We start from the raw sequence: 21,191 nt of genomic DNA, 5'->3' as shown, positions 1-21,191 counted from the left end.
GAAAAAGTATCCCATATTCAGATAGGGACTTCAGGACTTTGGTTGTTTGTATTATGAATATTTCTTTAGGAAAACTGAGCTTAAATATGTGGTTTGAAATATCTGCAAGGCGTTAATTTTAGTTTGCTATCAGATTAAAAATACCTGAAATGTGATTTGTGTTGTTGAGCTGTATAATCAAGATACACGATGTCTTAACACACAGAGACAGTATTTTTTTAAAAAAATAAGTAATTGTGACTAACAGATAAAGTTGAGATTTTCACCATCTACTCACCCATGATTTTGAACAGAAGAACTTTGATACAATGTTATTTTATAATTATTTGCTTAGCATTTTTTCATTGTTTGTTATATTATATGTGTAAGCAATTAAAAGACCACTAGATCTTTTGGGCCCTGGAGATTTGTGAGTGTAAATACTATAAGTAATATGCTTCCCTTGCTACATGGCATAATACAAACAAAAGCCAGGTGCTACCTACTCTTCAGTGAACAATTACACTATTCATACAGTGTTTTGGGAGGATGTGTATGCATGTTTACACACACAATGGCAGATTTCAGATGTTCAAAAATAAAAACTTGAAAACTTTCAAGACTAGACTTACAGCTGGCTTTAGTAATGGCAAATATAGGAATATAGGAACTGCATAACGTCTTTTTTTACTTTTTTTTTTTCCAGTCTATTTAAATAAAATATTCTATGTTGATATCATCCTGGATTTAGAAGAATTATATGACTAGCTGTTTCAGAGTTAGCAGGGTTTATTTCCAATTTAAAAAGTAATTACAATTAATTTTAGAAAATGGTATTGATTCATAACAGTAAAAATAAGTATTTTATCGTGTGACAGTAGTACTGCTGTTTCATAATTAGCTTTAAAATATTGTACTGCATACAAGCCACTAGCAGTAAATATGTTTGGCATATCTGGATACAATTAAGAGATAAAACGGAATAATCTCATTATAGAGATTCTTTGCTCTAATAGAATGTTAAAGAAATAAACAAACATCTCATTAGTTGTATTTCCTCTTGCTGCATGTCCGTAAGATGGTGTTTCTAATTGTACAGCCTGTGGATGTGTTGTATTTCCTAAACTTAAAACCTGACAATTGCATCTGACCATTATTTTGTGGAAGTGGAACATGACAGCATTGACTGTTCCTTGCTTGCTTGAAGTGCACAGTAAATAGAGACATCAGTTGAAGCTAAAGCTAAATCAGAAGTAAAACTCTGATTTGAAACTACATAAAATCAGTGGGAATATTCTTACTGGCTACAGCAGGTTTGGATGAGACGTAAATAGTAGCTGTAGAGTGCCACCAATCTCATCAGTGAATGTTGTAGCTTGCAGTCACATGGTAGAACAAAAGCAATAAGAAAGGAAGAGAAACCCTCTCAAAATATAGGCTTTTCGGCAGAGCAGTCATGTATTTAACAACACGTTCATGGAAAAGAGAAAAGAGAGAAAATGATTTAAATATCAACCTCTAAAATACTCAATTTAGAATCTAGTAAAAATACACTGCCTCTGTCATTCATTTGAAACCTATACGAAAATGAGGTTTACAGTTTATGTGTTCAGAGTCCTGCTTTGAGCATTTCAAATGATTTGGAATGGTTTTAAATATTTTCTGAAAACATACTGAACACTTACTCCTTTCCACCTTCCAAAAAAAAATTTACTTTTTCTTTGACACTTGCTAGGAGTGTTACCAGTATCCAGGCTGCCGTCTTCAAAAGATTTTAGTTCAGAACTGTTAAAAGACCCCCCTGGACAGGGTATATTCCCATCTCCCCAATTATTTTTTTCCAAATAGCTGATAGAGAGTCTGCCTTGTAGGCTTTATATTTAACTGTCTAGCAGGTAGCTAAAGAGAGAAGTGGTTCTGTGCTTGTACATTTCAGCCAGGCTCTTTGCAAGTATCTCCCCCCTCCTTTTTGGTGGGGTGAGGTGTTTGCCGTCTCTGTATTTCAGCTCATCTTGCAATGGATATTAAAAACCTGTCCTTTTGGTTTATCACCTAGCCTTCAAGAATTGTTTCTGTGTATCAGTCTGCATTTCATGTCTTCAGTTCAGATATGTACCTATTACTTCCTGCTTTTTGTTTGCTTTTGTTACAAGTAAGTCTTTCCTAGACAAATTCATTGTTATCAAAAAAAAGGACCACCACTTACTCTTGCAATACTAATGTGCTTAATTATCTATTCTGTATCACATGTGTTTATCCAAATGATATTATACAAAGACAAATTCTCAAGAAACCAGCTGTCTTGGGACAGTTTGTATGGTAGAAGGTATCTTAGCATGTCATATTCTTTCAGGCCTTACCAATTACCACAACTATCCCTTCTTGGGGAAAGCTGTCGAAACAGCAATGTTTCTCAAGCAGATCCATGTGGTTTTTGTTGGCAAGTACCAACCTTTTAATGACAACATCTGTTAATCATCTTTGAACAAAGCTTTGCTAGGAGAGATTTAAGAAGAGGAAAGCAAGCCATAGAAATCTCGAACGCGGATGGGGAAGTTGCTCTGCAATTTGGACTGCTTCAGTACTGCAGGTTTCTAGGCAGAAGTGCAAAGCAGTATCTCAGTCTGAATTAGCAGTGTGTGATCATGTAAGTGCAGTCCTGTGTGAACTTCATCACAAAAGGAGTCACAGAATGATGTAAGGCTTATTCTTAAATCCTTACTGGACTGTGACGGGTGCTTGGTGGTGTGAAGAGCAAGGATGGCTCAGCGCCCTGAAGGAGCAAGCCGTTGGAGGTTTACTAGGAGAGGGATTAGCATCCTGCAGTTTATGAAAAGGTGGAACAGAGACACATTCACATTGTATCCTGCCTCTCCTCTGTTTAAAGGAAAGGAAAAGAAATGCTTTGGTCTGTTCAGTGAAAAGTGGGAAGGAAGCTAGTGCAGGGGATTTCCCATTCCCAGCTGTGCTGCACAGCTGTGCGTTGTCATGAGACCTGATCCAGGCAGTGACTACCAACAATAGACCTCTGTTCAGGGAAATTGTCTGGTGATTTTCCATGAAACAAAGTTTAGAAGAAATGGTTAGACCACAGGCAGGGATGTGGTTTAGCACAAGCCCAAAGTCACCTTAATAGAGCTCTGTTAAAAAGAGCCCTGTGAAAGTTGCAGAGCGTTATATCAAAGAAAGCTTGTGTTGAAACTGCTTCTTGGCATGGCTGCATATGCATACCTGTCTGCAGAAAGGGAGGACACAGGTATCACGAGGCTTGCTCAGCTAGCTTGTACTTTAGATGATGCTGTTTGTTTCACGTATCTGGTAAGACAGAAATTAATCCAATCTTCGTTCTAGAGAAGCCTGAAATAATGTTGTGAAAAGTCACAGGAGATTTAGCGAGTGTGGGATTACAGCTGTCCACATGCTGGCAAGGCAGACAAACAGCACAGGTTAAGGAGGACATCTGTTTTCGTTTGTCCTTGCGTCCATTCTCCATTGAACAGAATAAGAAAAGCCAGAAGTCTGATATGCACAAATTGCAGTCTTAGCATCAAATTCACCCTTGCTCCTCCATGGGTATCATCTATCTCTGGGAAAAAAAAAAATCTCAGCTCTCAGAAAGGCATATGTTAAATACACCCCTTGTGAAATGCCTTGAAGTTTCAGATCTTTGGGAAACAGAAGCAGGGATTTACCTTTCTCCTGGCCGGCTGTGTGCTCCACACAGAGATGAGCTTTTTGTATGTCCCCATCCTAAAAGCAATGAGTTTCCAGGAAATAACAAGAAGTGCCTGACCAGCACTGACCCTTAGGCACAGCAGATTTTCAACAGTCCTTTCAAAACATATCTGTCAGTGCAGGCATTCAATAAACAAACACATCGTATGACACCCCAGGCAGACTTTGAAAATGGCTATGTGTCAAATGCTCTTTATTACTGAGAATTTTTGCCAAATGCTTATGTAATCCCAATAAAAATTTTATTCTGTACTTCTAATTCCTTCATGAAGGTCCCTCCCTTTAGTAAGTATTCTCCAATTTTAAACATCTCTCAGTAGAACATCCTGCTGCTTCTCCCATTTCAGTGCTCAAGTGGGATCCTAGAACAAATTTATTTTGTTAGCACATTTAGATTACGTGGTTCCAACCCCTGGCTTTATTCGTGGCTATTTAGACAATTCATAGCTTTAGTGTATCTTACTGCTCTAGGTAGAGTACCAAAAGAGATTATCCTAATTGTAGATCTTTTCTTCAGGTCATAAGAGTAGGGTTGTTTTTGTCCTTTTTTAAGTGTAGACATAATTTCTTTTTCTTGATGTTTTCTGTCTGATATGTATCTGCTCTCAACAGCTATGGAAAGTTACTGTATTCTTTTCTTTGCTCAGGAATGTGTTCATTATGAGTTTGTTTTTCTTTTTGACTGTCAAGATTATTTTACCCTTTATTACGTTCTCGTTATCCCTATTTCTTTGTCTTTTCTGGGCATAAATATTACTGTATGAGCTGTCATTTTAATCATGCATTATTTCCATTCACCATGTTACAGGATGCACTTACACTTGTATTTATCCAAATATGTAATTGTACAGCTGCTGATTTTGTAATTATTAGTACAAAACATCAATATTCTGAGATCATAATATCTGCTGGCAGTCAGCCACGCTCATCAAGTTCTCATCACCATGCATCTTCACTCCCTTCACAGATGATCCTAGCTTGCAGAAATACGGCATTTTCAGTGTCTCCATCCTCCTGCCTAGAGAAATCTCCCTGTCGTGCCTCATCCCCATCTCACAGCCTTGCATAGCCGTTTTTCTACATCCTTTGTTGTGCGAGACATTTTATCTACGGCTTTGTTTTTAGAGATCCTAGAAATTCCTATATATATTGCTCTCAGCATAAATGCCACATTCCATCTACAAAACAGTATAATAACAATTTAAGCTATCATTTAAGATGGATTTTTAAGAAAACTCAGCAGTTTCAGTACTGTATTTTTGTCATTTGAGGTGGTAGATAGAGATGGGCCTTTGCCTACAGCAGCATGAGCTGTGTCAGTGGGTGTTTGGCACATGTGGGGAGAAGAAGGGCATCGATCCACAGCCACAAAGTTTCCACTTTGAGGTGTGTTGCAGAGATGGAGTTTGATAAGAGGCATGGAAACAAATAAAAACCAAGAAGCACCTGGATAGTCAGGGTGAGAAGTACAGATTTTGGTTAATGCTGAGTGAACTGGATAGGATATGGTATTGAGATGAGTCACTTATAACGCATGGTGCTATTGCACTGCTATCTCATGGGCACACTATGCTAAGCATTGCTTTGGGTGGCAGTGACTTTCCAGGCAGCTCCGTCTTGTGCAGACGGGCTCTGCAGGCAGCAGAGAGGGGTCCTGAGAAGGGAATAGGAAGAGAGAGCATTTGGAGGGGAGAAAGAAAAAAGGTTTTCCCACTTCTCTGTCCCAGATCTTTGTTAAATCTTTTATAATCTACTGACTCAGATAAAATATTGTGTGTCATTTTAGTCTCCTTCATTACACAGTATAATTTAAACTGAAATGCATATGAGAAGAAAAGTATAATCATTCTTAATCCTTCCTCACATTTACATGACAGTTTGAGGTGTAAATGAAAGGGATTTTGGTTCCTTCAAGTTTTTACTCCTAGAACTGGGGTGAGAGACTTCCCCAGTGCCACTGGTTCGCCTGCTCAGATCCGTACAAGACAGGAGTTTTTGCCAGAGCGTATAGATCTCGTTGTGCATGACCAGATAACCATGTCCCCTGTAGGAATTTTTCCTACTGCTAATCAGAATGCCAGCTAGAGGAGTAACAGACTGAGTGCCAGCTCTGTGACACTGGGAAAACTTTGGTGCCACCTTTGCTGCCTTCAAAGAGATAAAAAGGTAATTTGGGAAATGTAGTTTTACCATTTTGCTAGTGAAATGTAAGTCACAGCACATTTTTGATCACTTTAGTATCTTAAAAGGGTTTTATTAAAAGTCATTTTAGCTACTTAGGGCATAAAGCCTTCAAATGTGTGCTGTTCTGTGAGGGGAAATTAAACATCGGAGAGCTCGAGATAAAGACATGCGGAGCTTACTTGTTCGCAGTAGTTATGTGTAAGCAGTCATCAGAGATTGCATTGTAGATCACTGAAGGGTAACATGCTTTTACTAACTTTCCATTAAAAATATTACCAGTAATATGTGTCCGATGAAAGCACTTATTACAGCACATTTTTGCTAACCTTGTCAGCAGTATTTTATCTAGTTACTTTCCACAGTAGCAAGTCTATGCATACGTACTTTTCTGAGATGAGCTTTGAAAACAGCCCTGAATTGAAAACTAACTGATCTGATTTACTTCTGAATTCTCACTCACATGTTTTAATGAAATGAACTTCTTAAAACAAAAATATCACAAATGGGAACAGCTTAGTCAGACTGCATAGAGCATGGACGAAAAGAGGCAGTTCAGTATGTGATGACTAGACTTATAAGAAAGACAGGCTTCCAAGAAAAATAGCCTTACTAATCATATGGAGCAGAACATACTTCTTGCTCCAGGCCAAGAGCAGTCAGCAGGTAGAGACTTTGATCCCATGCTGGTAGTGCCTGTTTCTGTAGAAGTCATTTGCAAGCCCCAGAATGGCACCCAGAGTTTAGAGGCCAAGCTAAATGGAGAGTGAAAACTACTCTCCTCAGGTGAGTCTCATGAGCTGTGTGATTTAGATCCTTCTGACAAGAAATTCACTTAAGAGCTGTAATATCTCAGTCACACCAAGTGGTGATGGGATAAATGTGAAGGCTAAGGCAATTTGCCCCCCAAATGCCATAAAGCCAAAATTAATTAAGAGGAGTTAACAATGAAAGGTCCTTCAAATTACTTCAAAATAGATAACTCGTATAACTTAATGGAAGTGCCGTTTAAAATGCTAATGCCATTATGCTGTACGTTTAAAAAAAAAAAAAAAAAAACAATCCTGCAAGCCTAAGGAAAACGTTCTTCACCTGCAGATTAGTCTTCATCCCACACAGGGGAACACTTAACTGATCAGAGCTCAGCGGCAGCAGTGTCAGTGCCATCCCACGTGCTGCAGCCAGGCATGCCTTTCTTCCTCTTGCAGCCCTTGCATGCCAATGAGAAGGAGCATGAGGAACTAAATAAAGGAAACAGCTGTCCCGCTTAAACCTCACTCCCTCTTTTGAGGTACTTGTCATGCTATTTTGTTTTAGGGTTTTGGTAATATCCAGAACTGTAGCTGTAAGAAGCCATATTCCCACCTGGGGATATCTGGAGGAAAAATAATACTTCTGTTCGAGGAAGGTAGACAGAAAAAGCAAAGCTAGGATCTTGTCTATTCCAAAGGTAAATTATTCCAGGTTAGTTAAGGTAAGGTTAGGAACTACCACAACCTTAAAGTCTCGAAGAAAAAGCCTGTCATCTCTCATTGCGTACAAGTGAAAGGCAGATAGCGCAGCTGTTTGGCAGTGGAAATAGAACTTGAAGTCACTGACGAATGAAATCGTTTCTGTTTCTCCCTGCTGCCACCTTGCCTTATTTTATGATTCATGAGGAAAGCCTAAGAGGTTGCTGTTCTTTTAAAGGAGGAAAGGAATTGCTTTGTTTTGTTTTTTTCTCCCTTCCTCTCTTAAACCAATGTTTCTTGGGGGTGTTTTGTGTTTTCTTTTAAGGAGAAAATGCCTAGAATACATCAGGTATACATTTAGAGGTTTTATATTCCTTGATTGTCCATTTTAAGGTACAATAATACTCCTTAAAAGAGTGCTGCGGTGCCTGAAGCCAACAGATATGCCATCAGAACGTACCAGCTGAGAAATTTAGGATCAAAACGATACCCTGAAAGAAAGCACAGTTTAGTTTCATAGTAACAGAGGGCACAGTACAAATGTACTGAGAGCTATATTCATTTTACTCTAAGAAAAGAGAACTTCAGGCTGAAGTATGTGACGTATGAACAGGATCATGAATTTATGAGGCTAGTTCTGGCTGACTTGAGATCAAGGTACATACGATAACTTAAACCAGCTGAAGATCTTGCACATAGTTAAATACCTTCCTTGAAAAGAGTTCAAAGATTAGACACATTGTTCCTCAGTAGGTGATTTTGCATCTGATTTACCCCAGTGTCTCTGGTTTCCTGGATTTAAGAGTATTTATTTCTGCCCATCTATCCTGATAACAGTCAGGTAGTATTTCCCTGAAATTTAACACTTCCCAGGACGGACAGGGCAGCTGACACCTTTCATAGGCATATTCAGATATTGTGCAGATTCAAGGAGGCCATAATGCCGTCTGCTAATCCCAAACCCAGGGACTGCAGAACAATGAAGCTAGAAACCTGATTGTTTCTATAGAACATCCTGGAGTGGGGAGAGTGAATCTGTGCAAACAGGGTGAAGTCTCTAAATTTTGGATTACTGAGGATCTTCATCATAGCTGGCAGTGATGGAAAGCCAGCTGGATACAGGATCCTACAGCACTTCTTACAATGTTGGTTTTGGTCTAGTTTCTCCATTTGCCTCATTGAATTAATTGTCCCTTATGCATATTCCTGTCAGAAGGGTGTTTTGTTTTGTTTTGTTTTGTTTTTTTCCTGAATAACATTTCTATTTCTAGTTCAGGTTCCTGAATATCACAATCAGAAAGAAGTTTCTCTCCTTTTCTTCTTGTCTTTGAGGATTTATGCAGTTTTTCTAACATTGTTTAGCCTTCCTTCTTTAATCAGTCTCTTAGCCCCCCTATTGTGCTTGTCCTTCTCTGAATGTCTAATAGTTTGTTAAGCCAACTTTGAAATACCTCTGAAATAAAATGTCCATAAGGAACCAACCAAACTTTAAATTTGATTAAATAATATTTTGAAATTAAGAGATATTTTTTTCTTTACCTGTTGAGGTATCTTCTGACTCATTAGGTTTACCTCCTAAATAAATATTTCCGTCAATTACTGCAAAGTAGTCTTCTTTTTGGTGAAACTTAAGTCCATTCCCTATTGTAGTGCATTCTGAGAGGATGTGTGTTCTTGATCTAAACATGCTTTATCTACCTGGGCTACCAGGGTAGCAGCACTCCCCAGACATGGGTGAGACCCAGAAGTCTGGTACTGTTTAGAAGAAGCACAATTAGCATTTTGGAAAAGGTGTGAAAGCAATACCTGTATGTTCCAGTGAGCAAATATCTCCTTTTGAACAGTAGATAGTATGATTTCTGGCACTGTGCAGATTGTAAATTCTTACCTGGAGTCTAGACAAAGCATGCATGTCAAAGTGATGCTCCAGACAGCTTATGAGGGTAATAACTATTCTTTCAAATGTCATTCAATTTAGCTGCAAAAATCATTAAACATTCTCAAAATCCCAGTTACAGCCCATTTACCATTGAATTGTTGCCTACAGTTAGCAGTTAATTCAAAGATAGGCAAGATTATATCAGTATGGGGATTGAATAATCCTTTGTATCCTTCGAAAGTAGGGACATTGAAATAAATTGATTAAGAGGGTGAGATTCCACGTTGTGCATAGCCAAGGCTTATCCATTATTTGTACAGAGAACCTCAGAAATTCTCAGCTTTCAAAACTGTTTGCCATTCATCTCAAATTAAAGAGATTAAAGAGTTAGCCATTGCAGTATTGAAACTGCCAAGTAATAAATCATCATCTGATATTTATAGCCCAAAATTAAGACTGGTGACTCAGACACACCGCTGACCGTTTAGTAGTGAAGTCCTAATAATCCAATCTTGAGCAGTAGGGAAAGGAATAGCTTTCTGATGTGAAGTCAGACAAGTAATTTCCTATTTAAAATTTGATTAGATAAAATCTTTTGAACATGTGCTTGTAAAGGAACAGCCTGTTTAAATATGTATACTGCTGCAGCACATGCTGTACGCTGTTACGACTAAAGCCAGCACAAAGAACATTTGCAGTAACCTGAACAACGTGCTAGGGGAGGCACAGCGCCCAGGGCTAAACTCTATCAGGATAAATCTCCTACACAATGGAAGCATTAGAGCTGATGGGGGAAATGCAGTTTTCTTCCAAAAAAAAAAAAAAAAAAAGAGAGAGAGAGATTGAAAAGGTATCATTTTCCAAAACAGAAACATTTGGTTACATATACAAATGGAAGAACATTAATTTGAGGGTTTTTTTTTTGTTTGTTTGTTTTGTTTTGTTTTTTAAATACAAAAGGGAAAATACAGATTCAAGCTGGAATATTTTGCTACCTACAAAAAAAAATAAAAATCAGAGTTGTTAAAGCCATCTAATAAGCTTGCTATTTCGATATTTCTAGGCAGAAAAAATCTTCTTGATTTAATAGCATTATATTACAGAAATCAGAAGAAGGAATAAAGGAAAAATAATAATAAAATCACACCGAGATGTGGAGTTTGCTCTAATTCTGACCCAGTAAACTGGGAATGTTGCCTTTGACTTAAAAGATCAAAATTTGAGCAACGACTGAAGGGTCACATCCTGCAGCCACAGCCATGCTGTGCATCAGTGTCCCCCAGCAGCAATGCTTGTGCCTGAGAGGCTGCCTGGAAAATTCCTGCTCAGGATGAAGGGCAACAGTGAGGCCTGGCCTGTGCCAACACACAGCAAATGGCAGTGTTAAAGAGTTTGGGTGAAGTGACACTGTCTTTTGCTCATATCCTGGTTTATGTAATTTACAGAGCTCATGGCAGCATCTCAAAATCAGCTATTGCGACTAAAGCCCACTGTCAAAACTGGGATGCTGTCCCACTTCAAGTTTAGCTACAGAATCCCCTTACAGCAGTTCAGTATAATTGTAGCCAAGCTGGAACATTTTTATCACTCATCATAAAAAGGCTTTGCATAATAGTCCTGGGAATTGAAATATTCAAATTACATTCGCACATTTTGAAAATGATTATTTTTGAAAGCGACCAACCGCTCAGGTTCACTGAAAGTTAGTTTTTTATGTTTCTTTTCATAGACACTTTTTTTTTTTTTTTTAGTAAAACCTTAGGGCCTGTATTGTTTTGAACCTGTGGTGTGCAGAACATAGTCAGTTGTACGTGGTGCTCTGGTAGGTAACTGCTGAACTTGTGTTCCTTCCAGTGGACCTAGGTGGGGGAATCGGTCCCGTAAGTCTCTTGGCTTGCCCCTGAGGGCCAGTTTTCTGCTCCGCTCCTCCTCTCCTCGGCCGGGGGCACACGGCATTCCTGTTCAGCTCTCCTAAGGCTGTCCGTTTGTCCAGGCTGCAGGCAAGGCTGCTGCTGCCTCCCCCAGCTGCCCCCAGTGGCACCAGGACAGGGTCACCACCATCCTTGTGGTGGTTAGCACAGATCTGCCTCCCCAGCCCTCCGGGTGTCATCTGAGGTATGAAATTGGGCTGGGCTCTGCCTGGGACTGTTTTTCCACAGCTGAGGAAAAACTGGGCGTCAACAAGGGCTTGTGGGTGTAGCAATGCCTTCGAATCACTTTCAGCTTGAATGTGGAAGCCTCTCCAGGCAGTTGCAGAGCAGCTCCGCTGATGGGCACCACCACAGGCGTGACATTACTCCTGGCAGCGCTGGGTGCACAGTGTTGCCCAGTCAGGAAAGCAGCAGCTTCGCAGGAATCCCACCTGTCCAAGGCCAGCCACTGCACCCGCATGTCCTCGGGGACCTGGACCTCTCTCTTTCCTTCTCTTGCTCAAACACGCAGACACTTGTGCCCCTGGGAACACTCCCTGGTGTGTGGTGTCCCCTGGGGCCTCCTGATCCGGTGAGATGGGGAATGTGGGGGTTTCCTGGAAAAGCCTGCTTCCTGCTGGCTTCTTTTGTGCTTGGAGGGGGCTCCTGCGCTTGTGAGCAGCGTGTCAGATCCCACTGAAGGCAGGGACTGAGGGTGAGCAGCTCTTGTCCCCAGCGACTGCTGGATGTGCAGTGCTACCCGGCTGGGCAGGAAGCTGCTGTCTCCAGAGTGTTAGAACACTTTGACTCACTTGACGTAAACGCCGCATGGATATCGTGAACTGGAAAGAGCTTTATCAAAAAAAGCGCTTTAATCATATTCCAAGGTCCTGTGACATCTCAACAGATCTTGACAGCTTGTCAGTAAATGAAACAGGTGCGTGACACTAATGGGGACACAACAGCAGCTCGGTATCATACCCAAATGCATCGCCAGGGAATGCCCGGTGGGAGTCTCCCCATTAATCCCCAAAAAACGAGACATCAATGTCCAGCCATGAGAGTAAAAAATCACAGTTCTTTTGATTTAATGCAGAAGCCTAAGTACTGTCAGCTGAACTTCCTACTTGAAAATCAGTGTGCGTACTCTTTGTCAAGAAAATTTGCATAATCTGCGTCACAACAAAAATTGGAAGTGTATTGTATCAAAGTAGAATTGAAATGAAATTTTTAAACTGCATATAAATAACAAACGTTTTTGCAAACTGTATGGAAATATATTGCAAACTATGAAGAAGCCTGCTCTTTAAAGAAACAAATATGCAACCGTGGAAAATATTATTATATCTGTATAAATGCACTAAAAAACCATCAATCTACACAAAATACCAAAAGAAGGTCTTATAAGAAATAAGAAAATTATAAATTCCTGGAGGACAGTTTTCTTCCACAGGTTATGCAAACATTGTGTATGCTTCAAGTAAAGTTGCATTTTATTAAAAATGTAACTCATGATAAAATAGAGGTAACATTTGAATAGTAATTTAGAATCTATATTATTCTCACCTGATAAAAGGATATTGAAAAAATGAATTGAACTAACACAAGTGTATCCAATATGCATGAAATTTCTATTTAGTCTATAAAATGCAGAGCAGAGAGATAGTAGCCATTTCCCAGTACTATAATTACTCTGTCACCATTTGTAAAGCATTTATGTAAAGTATAATACTTGTGACTAGCCATGTGCAAACTCCCTGCATCTTTTTAAAAATCAAACCATTGATTTCAAATCCTTTACATTGTGCTGATATTGATGAGGGCAATGTAATCCATCACTACTTCTATTTTATGTAATCAGTCTCTTACTTCTATATGTATTCTTTTTAAACAGACTTATCTATTCTACACACTACTTTAATACTGTAATTTTTAAAGAGCAGCAGACTATTAAAAAACAGGATCCTGGTTTATATTTTACTGATGCAACAAAGAAGGCTTGAACATTGGAACAGGCATATCTTTGCTTAGGGCTTCTTTCTTCTTTTTTGCGGTCATGTGCATTGATTTTTGTGGGGATTACTTCTGATATGTTTCCCTGGAAGAACCTTAGTGTTAAATCTTCACAATGATCCCTTTTCTGTGCTGGCCATAGCTGTTTGAAACTAGATAAATGCTAACAAGTTTAGAAGGTAAATAGTAAAAAAATAAAATTTCTTCCCTAGCAAGTGTTCAGGTTCTCTGCTTTTATTTTATTCATGCATCACACATCTCATTGATTACTGAGATTTGGGATGTGGTCATCAATTAACTTCTGAGACAAAAGGCTTTCCCCTGCTAATCTCTTCTTTGGGAGTGGCCTCTTTCATTTGCAGGAGCAGGCCATGTATCTGTGCCCTTCTCTGAGCTGCAAGGCAAATCTCAGCATGGATGTACGCCTGCTCCTTGGGCAGGTCTGCCAGCATAGCAAGGGCAAGGGGTAAGTGCTGTGAGGAATGGTTTGCAAGATCAGAGATCCAGGGCATGTCAGCAAGCACGTCATTGGAAAGCAGATGCGAGCTCGGTGTCCCTGTACTCTGCTCCCACATAGCCTCACTAGTGTGGCATTAGTGATCCTGATCTAGTGATCACAGCCCTCAGCAAGGCTTAATAGCATGCAGTCACAGCTGTGTTAAACCCAGTAATGAGTTGGTGTGAAGCATGGCAGGATAAGCTCACAACTGCCTGCAACAGCATGTCTCCATACCTTCGGTTTGCAAAATAAGCAGATGTGTAATCTGTTTTCTCCTGGGGTCTTGTATAATTCTTGGTTATCATAACCGTGTTATAGACAGACCACGTGAGCGCTGCCGTCTTAGAATGTAAGGCTTTTGTTCTTGGAAGGTGTTAAGATATTATGAGCTTAAGGAGATTTGTCCTGAAAAGAATTTATAGAGAAGAGCCCGGTGTTAATGCCTTAAAATGCCCGTCATCAAATGTGTGACTGCTAAACTCTCAGACAGTATGTGGTAATGTAATAGCTGATGAATCAGCACACCTTTTTCTTGGAGATACCATTTTAATACTCTTCACATTCTTCCCTAGGTTGAGGTAATGCACGTTTGTTACTCAGTGTTAAGGAAAACTAGTTGTCATAAGTTATGGATAGTTTTAATTTGTTTGTTAAGTCATACAATATTTGAATACTCTTTTAATGAAAAACATGAAAATGTGATGGAATTAAATAATTACAGATTAGAATTACACTGGGGCGATATTTTATTTGACTTATTGTTAATGTATACGTTAGATTTAGAGACACAAATACTGCAACCGACCAGAACAAAAGTATCATTTCACAATAGACAATAGGAACTGTTTGCCAGAAATCCAAATTGTGCATATAAATTTACAAGGCCTCTACATGAGAATCGATCAGATACTTGTAGTATGGTGTAGCTGGTAAAACAGCTGTGTGCACAGTAAAATAGCTACATGGCTGCAGTCATCTTTGTTTCCTGTTTGATCTAATAGCTTGTAAAATAATGTTAGGAGTAAATCCCAGGAAGTGGGGAGATGCATGTGGTTAGGGGTTTCTTGAGGGCTTCAGTTTTGACAGTTTCTTGAGGGAGAAAATGATCTGTTCTCATGGCCAGAACCAGATGTGTGTGCATCTGTGGATTAATTGTACTGAGGATGGCTTTATTTTGAATAGTGCTTGAAACTATCCAGGCTATTGGGGGGGATGGTGTGGTTATATTTCTGTTTAATTAAATACATCATCTTTGAGCTGACTAATAAGAGTTTCAGAGGAGTGCCTTAGAAAGGCTAGGGGTATTAAACACCAAAGGCATTTTTAGATCCACAGGGTAGGTCTAATTCAGTGTTGAACTGTCCCCAAACAGTATTATAAAGGGTTTACATTTTCTCCAGCACTGGATAAGACTGGAGCCCCAGAACACATTATTCCTTCCCAAAATAACACGCTCCTTCACCTGGCAACTAATAAGAAATCTGTGGAGAACTCCCACAGACATTGCTTCTTGTCATTTCTCATGGGTAGTTGTGAGAAATACTAATAAAAAGAAAAATATCTGCTAAGTTTGCTTCTTTTACAAATCCAAATCTTCCCTTTACTACAGTCTGTCAAAAATTGCAGACTATTAGCATGCCAAGATGTTAATGCAGCTCCCCAGGACCTGTCATCTCGGTTAACTTCAACTACGTACCTGCTGTCAGTGTTTTCATCTTTGCTTTGAGTATGTATTAAAATATCACACAAGTTTTGAGTACAGTAGTACATTAGCAAAAAAATTAATTGGTACATGTAATGAAGAACACACATTGGTATTATGTGCTATATTAAAATAAAATTACCTCCAACTTTAAATAATATTTCTTTGAAAATTTAGAACAGGCCATCTTTGAAGGCAAGCAGACATGGCCCCTTGCCAAAAGAACAATCAGATTTTCTGCTGCAGAATATATAGAAAATCATAACAAACTTAATTACCTGTTACCACTGCTAAAGGCCCTTCATATCTTAGCACTCTTGAGATTTAGCAGATTCTATCACATCTTCCCGATTAGCAATTCTGACTGAGAAATGAAACAGTCAGATTTAGTGAAATATAAAAAAAAAAAATCCATTTTTAAAGATGATAATATGTGAACAGCCTCAATTTAAGATGGTTTAACTGCTTAGAAATGTTTAAAATTCAGTGTATTTTCTCATTCTATATGCTCTTTTTTGTGCTATGGGAATAAATATCAGCATAGTTTTAATTTTCTTAATTTTTAGGGGATAAAGAGCTTGAGTTTGTTGTTTGTTTGTTTGTTTGTTTGTTGTTTTTTGAATATATATATATACTTTTTTTTCCTCACAAAAAGCTTAGTACAATGATCTCTTCTCACAATGTCTAGAGTCCAAGAATCTATTTGTTATTGAAAATCCCTTAGTTTTCCCTGCAATTCTTGGGCACTTCTGCGATCCCGGTGTGTGTTCAGATGTCAGAAGCCTCCCATCGGTGCGGTGCTGGAGCAGGTGCTCTGCAGAGCAGATCCTCCTCAGGAGAGCTGGCTGCAGGCAGTGGGACAGCGATTGCTGCAGAGGAATGGGCAAGGGGAGGGCAGAGGAATGCTGCAGAAAGAAAGGCTCTTATTTTAGCTGTGAAACTTCAGGCTGTTGCTCTCTGTTCTTTATTAACATTCCCTCAGTATTGCTTATGGGGATAAAAGTTAACTACTGGTTTTCTGGCTGTGTCTCAGAAGCTCAGTGCCTCGTGATTTAGATATTGGCATTTTTATAGGTAGAAAAGAATGTGTTCTGCTGGGGCTCGGGACAGCAATAGGACGGCTGGTGTCCCAGTACCGCTCCTGCAGTGAGGCTGGTCCATGCTGTCGTGCATCCCCATGGAAGCGCTGCTCCTGGCTGGTCAGATCTCCCTTGGCAGCAGCTCTGCAGGCAGCACCCGCTGCCTCTTTGCTGGCCATGCACAGCCCCGTGTTCCCTGGCTGGGCTGACCTCCGTGCTCATCAGGCACCGCTTCCTGGAAGTGCTGCAACCAGATCACACGTAGGACCACATTCGGTCGCAGTAACTCTATTTGAGCCTAATTCCCTGCTAATTCTCTGCAAGCCTTCATTGCCAATCAGAAATATCTTTGCAACATCCTCCAGACACCATCCTCTCCCTCAGTTTGAAAGATTCCAGTTTGTGAATCCTGGAGGTGTGCAGTGGAAGGAAACCCCTCACGCTCCAGCATTTGGTGCCAGCTCCCCCATCTCGTACCCTGCTGGCACCAGTGGCAGCAAAACCCACCACGGCCAAGTGTGGGGCATGGGCACCAGGGAGTGATTAGGACAAAGCTGTTGTGCATCAGGGATGGATTTTCCTGCTGCTTGTCTGGTTTGAAGGGGGAGAGGTGTTCTGTTCCGAGGGAGCAGGCTTGGGTGCTGCCAGCTGTGAGGCAAATCCCATGTTCGGTCTGCTGCTCAGCGTGGTGTGGTATCGGGTGATGTCCTATCAGAAATGGGTTCATGCCTCCAAATCACCTGTTTCTCTGCCTCTTAACCAAACAGCTTTCTGAGGAGTGCATTTTACAGATCCTCATGGATCTGCAGCCCTTGCCCTCGCTGGCCTGTCACTGTGTGCACGTGTGCTCACACATGCGCACACACCCCAGCCATTTTGCATGTTTGCATTCATGTGGGATTCTATTTCATTTCCTCCTTTCACCCATCTTCGACATGTGCTTATCAGCTGAACTGATTTCTGTTTGCTTTCCCAGCTGCATATTACCAGCTCAGATTTCTCAAACTTTAAAAAGTAACACTTGTTTAATTAAAAGGAGTTGCCAAACTGTCCCTAGAGTGCCAGATGCAATAACAGGAATCATCCTGCACCTCCTTGCTTTTCTTCTCCCTTCTCTAAGACACCTGACAGCAACCAAGAACAAAATCAGCACTGGTAAGCCTATGAAAGAGAAAAAAAAAAAAAAGTAGAGAAAAGCAGCACTGCCAGGGAGTCAGCCCCATAAAATGAGCTGCAGTGTATCAGTTCATCTTAAAAAAAAAAAATAAAAATACAACAGACCTCCCTGCTTCATTTACCATCATATTCATAAGTGTCAAGTGTCATCTTTATTGCTCTGTCATATTTGATGTTGTATTTTTAATATTGAGAAAGCTATCATAAAGGCTATCACAATACTTAAACATGGCTATGAAAGTGAAAAATTGATTTCTCTATAAAAGTGGATTCTCTAGTGGAATTATGGCCCCAGTGAAAATGTACTCCATTTCAGCATGGTATAAGGTGTGCGTCTTGGATAGTGTGTTAATGTTATACCTAGACGTGTTGTCTGCAGGCACTGGACACAATCCTTCGGGTGTGCACAAATTAGATAAGGAATAATTCTTTTATATAATAGTATCCCTTGTGTAGTTTTCTGTGCAGTACAATGAAATTAATTCAGCTTCTCTCCATGGAGCTTATCTTCTGTCCCAGCATTAGAGCATCCTTCTGCATTTTATATGGGCAAAAATATTTTCTAACGTCGTGTTGTTAGAAAGTCCAGCACTGGTCATTGACAGAGCAAGTTCAATTCCAGAGTCAACCCGTAACCCCATGTTTATTTTTGCACTATATTGCTCCCAGGTTATGTTGTACAAGGAAAAACCTAAATACACCCCAAAGCAACCTGGTCTGCATACAGTGGGGTGTGACAGTGGTTATCCTGCCTGTGGCAGAGTGCTTCTTGGAGCAAAGACCAGAACCAGGAACCCCACTCTTATGAGAGGTTTTGTACGTAACTTAGGTTATTTACAGTGTCACTGGCCTATAATTAAAATACCTTATTACTTAGGAGTCTGTAAGATCTTTTTGTAGCTTTCTAAATATAAATTGCCATTTAGCCTTTTGTTTGGGGGATTCATAACTGCTGTGGAGGCCTGAAAAGAGGAGAATCTCCACTGTTTACCTCACCCTGAAAATCTCACTGTGCAGTACTGGGACTTTGAGTCACCTTTTCCCGATGTTTCCAAAATCTGTTCTCAGCTGGCTTTGCCAGTCGTCTTGTTCCAGCACTGGTCTTTTCATAGTGTTTTTCTCCCCACCTTGTCCTTGTCTCTTGACCTTTGCATGAAGAAAGTCTCACCCCTTTTCCATACAAACTTTATGGCACGTTATGTAAGCTGTTCTTTAGTCTCCTTCTATAAGATGAGCTTTTCTCTCCTGTATTAACTCTTTTGTTCTGTTACCATCTCATTTATCCAGTCTTTTTTTGTAGGTGGTACTTGGAGCTGATGACCCCTCCACCTCATAGCAGAAATTCATCCATGCATTTCTTATTTTATTAAAACTTGGTATTTTATTTCCACCCTACTCCTTTGAATCCTCTTTTTGAGATCATCTAGTCTGAGGTTCTGATGCTTTGCTGTACTGGCAGTGTCTTCTGCCTCCAGGTCATTAAGTGCTAGGTTCAGAGTCCAGATTTTTTAATGAAAAATAATACTGAGACCTTTGAGAGTTTTTTCCTTTATTCCAGTACCCAGTAGTCCTCCGTACCGTGTTACCTATTGTTCCCCACCTTTCAACCTATCTTTACCCCTTTTTAAATTTCTGTATGCATGTCCTTTTTTTTCTATCTTGATTAGTAATGCCAAATTTGGCATCATACCAAATGTTGGTTTCTAGATCCAGTTAGAATAGATCTTTTTATCATCAAAGGAAGGATCTGCCTTTGATATTTCTGTGTTAACTTCAGAAGCATTTTCCGTTCACTTCCTCATCTGACGTTCACAGCTGCAAAACAGGCCCCAACCCTGCAAGCACCCCTGAAGGCAGCTGATGGCCTTCAGCTGCCTGTCTCCCCTTCAGTCTCACTCCTAAGCACAGGTACCATGTTTAGTATTTCCTGCTTTTATGGTATCAAGACCCATCTGATGGAGTTGTCAGAGTCTTCGCTACTTGATGCTCTCCTGCACTTTTCTGGGTTTTCAGAGTTTTCCCCTGAAGATTAATTTTCACACAGCCCTAGTGCCTTGGGACTCTTGGAGTTCTGCTTTTACCTGAGATGGCTTTGTTTCCCTATCCTCATTCCCAGTAGTGCTCTTAAATTTTCTCCCATCTCCAATACTTTCATCCTGATTTAAAACTGAAGTGACACATTTATTTAGTTGTGATCTAGATTATCTTTTATTTTTCATCCCTGTCAGCAGTATCGCAGCTCCTCTTCTGTTTCACTGTTCTCCTTTTACATACACAGCTGCAGAACATTTTTGCCATGTGTTTTCCTATATTTATTGAGTCTCAGGTGGACTTTGGTATCTCACACAGTCCGTGATTGCCAGAATGTACTGACCCATCCTCTTCTCCGTTGTTTGCAGATGTTCTGCTTATTTCTGACGTTCACTTGGGGTGGTCTTTTTCTCCAGTCAGATCCAGAGTGAGCTCCTATCCCTTAGTGCTGTCAGTCTTCTGTGTGACTCTGGCTGTCTGTGAGCCCCTACAGAGCCACGATCCTCTCACATGAATTCTACAGCTTCTCTGGGTAGGACAGCTGCTTGTCGGGACCCCGCAGGCACCAGCAGCCCTTATTAAGTGCTCTGTGCGGCCTGGCCTGGGACCCATCCCACCTGCCCTGGCTGTGGGCCCTGCAACCCCCTTCCAGCTCCTGCCTGGGCCCTCAGACGTGGATGGAGCCACCGGAGCTGGGCCACTTGCTGAATGCTTTGGCTTTCCTCGTTTGACCCTGAAGCTGACTTGTTAACTTGCCTCTCCCCGATGCTCCGTGCTCGCCTTCCCCCTGCTCTCCAAGCCCACGTGCTCCTTCTGGGGGCTGCTGTGGAATTCCCTCCACAGCTCTCCGTCAGCTTATGAAGTGCGCCTCTTGAGCTTCTCTTAAAAAGCAGTATCTGGAGTTGGCGTAGTGTAGAGTCCATCACTGGAACTAATGGATTTATTTCATAATTCCTAGAGAGCTGGCACAGTCCTCCTGTTTGTAGTACAAAAAAGCACATTTCCGTCGCCTTCCCCCACAGCAACAACCAGCTTTCTTCTCCTGAAATATAACAACAACAACAAACAAACAAACAAAAAACCAACACTCTTGTGTGGAAAAGGCCCTATTTTCCGCAAAACGGATATAGAAGAAGTAAGCCTAGGAATCTGTCAGTAATGCGATTTCCTTCTTCTCCCTTGTAACCAAATTGCTGTGAATTATGTAGTTTATGGTTTAAATACACTTACTGTGATAAAGCATAATGGCCTTAAAAGCAAAATGTTTTTGTTCTCTTAAGAAGGCTGTTTCTGTTCAGTGATGACAGGAATGGAGTACAGCAGGCTTGAGAAAAATGGTAAAATAGAACGGCAGCAACCAGGAGTAACCAAAATACATCTACTCTTGACAAGAGTGGGAAATCTTGGGGGTCAAGGGCAAGGAGGGGGAGACTGTGATGGGTACAGAGAAGCAGAAGAAATTTGACCCTAGTCTGAAAAGAAATCCCGCTTCTCCAGTATTTCAATGATCAGGAAATATGGTGTATTATTAAGAGCTTTGTGGAAGAGAGATCCTT

General features: G+C 40.5%; 1 protein-coding gene across 2 annotated transcripts in view; it reads left to right on the top strand.

Annotated features, from left to right (window-relative positions):
- LOC309881459 (glypican-5-like) overlaps window positions 1-21,191 on the top strand; it is a 369,768-nt gene that overhangs the window by 272,277 nt on the left and 76,300 nt on the right. The gene's annotated exons all lie outside the window — the stretch shown is intronic.

Source organism: Aythya marila (genome assembly GCF_965140915.1).
Source record: "Aythya marila genome assembly, chromosome: 9".
Classification (NCBI taxonomy): Eukaryota; Metazoa; Chordata; class Aves; order Anseriformes; family Anatidae; genus Aythya; species Aythya marila.
This window is presented reverse-complemented; position numbering and strand designations above follow the sequence as displayed.